This window comes from Eulemur rufifrons, unplaced genomic scaffold (genome assembly GCF_041146395.1).
Source record: "Eulemur rufifrons isolate Redbay unplaced genomic scaffold, OSU_ERuf_1 scaffold_34, whole genome shotgun sequence".
NCBI classification, from domain to species: Eukaryota; Metazoa; Chordata; class Mammalia; order Primates; family Lemuridae; genus Eulemur; species Eulemur rufifrons.
The window spans coordinates 3,324,354-3,327,500 of record NW_027182817.1 but is presented as its reverse complement, the minus strand read 5'-3'; the positions used below and the strand labels follow the sequence as shown (position 1 = coordinate 3,327,500).

Genomic DNA, 3,147 nt, shown 5'->3' with positions numbered 1-3,147 from the left:
TCCTCCTCCTCCTCCTCCTCTCCTCCTCCTCCTCCTCCTCCTCCTCCGCCGGTTTCGTGCCGGGATCCCATGGTCCTTGGGGTTGACCAGATGTCCCGTCGCACTTAGTCTCTGCGGGGCTGGCCCCATCGATGCTATGGAGGGGGATCACCGCCAGGAGGCGCTGCGGTTGCGGGCTTCTCGACTCCCTCTCCTTCCCCACCCCTCCGCTCGCCCGCTCCTCCTTTCTTTACTCCCTATCGCCCCGCCCCGTTTTTTCTCCACACACACGCAATTATCACGCTCACGAACTATCCCGGGACCTGGCGTGACTTTCATCGCAATCTTCCCCCCCCCCCCGGACACACACACATAGAGACACACCCTCCCGGCAGGGAGCACCCTGAGTGGTCGAGCAGATGTCGCTGCTGCATGCGGCCTCCACATGGGTTCGCTGGTTGACCAGATGTCTGGTCCTTGGGTGGTTGACCAGATGTCTGCTCTGTGGTTGTCATCCTGACAGGGAGGCTTCGGGGCGGATGTGGTCTCTCTGGCCTCGCTGCCCCTAGGGGTCACCCTGCGATCGGTATTCTTCTCGCGCGGGGCGAGGGGCGCTCCGGAGCATTCCTCTCCTCTCGGAGTTTCTGTCTGCAGTCTCTCGACTTGCTCTCACTCCCCTACCCTGCTGTGTGACTTTGTTTTTGGTCCTTTCATTTTATCTATTCTCTCTTTGCCTTTTCCTGCCCGCCTTTCCGCTCCCCCCCCCCCCGGATTCATGGTTTCACGTCACGCGGGTGACGTGCCGACACACCAGGAGGCCCTTCTCACACGTGCGCGTGAACACGCAATCAACACGTTTATGAACTAGAAAGGGATCTGGTGTGACTTTGCTATTATTTCCCCTCCCCTCCTCCCCGCGCTGAGAATGAGTTTCCCCGGGCTCGTGTGCCCGCCTGGGAATCGGCTGCAGACGCCATGGCCCCGGGTCGACCACATGTTGCCCTGGGGTCCACCAGATGTCTCTGGCGAATTGGGGCCCTAGGGTGCTTGTGACGGTGTGGTCACTAGGTGTCGCTCTGGGCTCAGTATTCTTCCTTCTCGCTGTGACTTTGGTCTCTTTTTTTCGAAATTTCTTTCTTTCTTCCTCTTTTGCCCTGTTTCCATTTTCCCTTCTTAATCTCTTTCTCTCTTTTTGTTGCTTTTTTTCCACGGCAGATGGGTGATGTGTGTGTGGAGGAAACGCGGCGTCAGGGAGAAGACACATCTCACACGTGCTCGGGAACACCCGATCGTCACGCTTCTGAGTACCGACCGATGGATCTGGTCCCGAATTTTTTAATAGTTTTCTCCTCTCTCTCTCTCTCTCCCTCTCCCCCCCTTCCTTCTCTTTCCTTTCTCTCCCTTCCTTTCTTTCTTTCTCTCGCTCTCTCGCTCTCGCTCTTCTTTTCTTTCTGACAGAGTCTCTCGTTCTGTTGCCCTGGCTAGAGTGCCATGGCGTCAGCCTAGCTCACAGCAATCTCAAACTCCTGGGCTCAAGCGATCAGACTGCCTCAGCCTCCCGAGTAGCTGGGATTACAGGCATGTGCCAGCATGCCCAGCTAATTGGATATACGTGTGTGTGTGTGTGTGTGTGTGTGTGTGTATATATATATATATATATATATATTTTTTTTTTTTTTTTTTTTTTTTTTTTTTTTGAAACAGAGTCTCACTCTGTTGCCCAGACTAGAGTGCCGTGGCGTCAGCCTAGCTCACAGCAACCTCAAACTCCTGGGCTCAAGCGATCCTACTGCCCCAGCCTCCCGAGTACCTGGGACTACAGGCATGCGCCACCGTGCCCGGCTAATATTTTTCTGTATATATTTTTAGATACTGTTTCTGTATATATTTTTAGATATATAGTTTCTTTCTATTTTTAGTAGAGATGGGGGTCTCGCTCTTGCTCAGGCTGGTCTCGAACTCCCGACCTTGAGCGATCCACCCGCCTCTACCTCCCAGAGTGCTAGGATTACAGGCGTGAGCCACCCCGCCTGGCGTGTACGTTCTGTATTCACAGACAGACGGAAGGCAGGGAGAATGTTACCCTTTCAAAGCCCGCCCTGCTCGCCTCTCAGCCCACCGATGGCACTCTGAATCCCGTGGCATTCCTTCACTCAGCTGAATTCTTCAGCACCCGACCCCCCCCACCCCACCCCCGTGCCACGGGAGTTCGTTCTCATGGCAGAGCCATCGAGGCTGTTGCCACACGTGTTGTAGGTGCCTAGGCAGACTGTGCCCTGGCCCCGAGGAGGTACGGAACCGCCTATCGCCTCGGGAGGGAGGGACAAGATGTGTCCGTGTCCAAGGCGACGTCCTGTCGATCACGAGGAGGCCTGCAAAGGCTCGTATCTGCCAGGCATTGAGCCACATGACATGAAACACCGGTGTGTTCCTTCACTTAGGTGGTGTCGCGTGTTGATACTCACAGAGGATGATAAACCCACTCGCATGCCGGCTGAGCCCCCTGTGTCTCCTCCTCTATCCACTGAGGGAAAAAACCGCAACGAAAGGTAGAAAACCACAGGGTGGGAAGAGAGCCCGTCGCTCTCCCTATGTGACCGTCCGGAGTGCTCGTTCAGATGGGAGGAGGTGTGTTTGTGTGTGTGTGTGTGTGTGTGTGTGTGTGTTTCATTGATTTTGGTGCCATCTTTTCTCTGCAGCTGCGTCGGAGGACAGCGATTTTTCCGGTTTTCACTCCGCTGAGTGAATTGCCTTTTGAAGAGAATGTCCACAGGAAGCCTACGGTTCTCCCGCGTGGGTGGCCCTCCTCTAGAAATGAATCTCGTTTCTTGAACGGAGGGGACTTGTTGACGCCATCATTCTTTCGGGACGACTTCTCAGACGCTAGCTTTGGACCGCAACATAGGTGCCCCCGACATTGCCTCAAGGGTTCCGTGGTGCCTCCTGTCAAGAGACCCCACCGACCGTCCCCAGCCTGCCCGCTCAAGGGAGCCGGGCCCCTTCTGATCTGTCCGCCCGCCGTGAAGCTCCCTCCCGAGGGTCGGAAAGCCCACCTGTTTCCCAGTTCGGTTGAATGATGGGGCACCCGGGCAGGGCACTGGCACCGAGTGACTCCATTCTGAGTCTGTCTGCTCTGTGGGGCGGGGGCGGGTGTGGGGGGGGCAGTTC

General features: G+C 56.0%; 1 pseudogene; it reads right to left on the bottom strand.

Annotated features, from left to right (window-relative positions):
- Positions 1 to 763: 763 nt before the first annotated feature.
- On the bottom strand, positions 764 to 855 carry LOC138379501 (small nucleolar RNA U13; annotated as a pseudogene).
- Between the last annotated feature and the right edge of the window lie 2,292 nt (positions 856 to 3,147).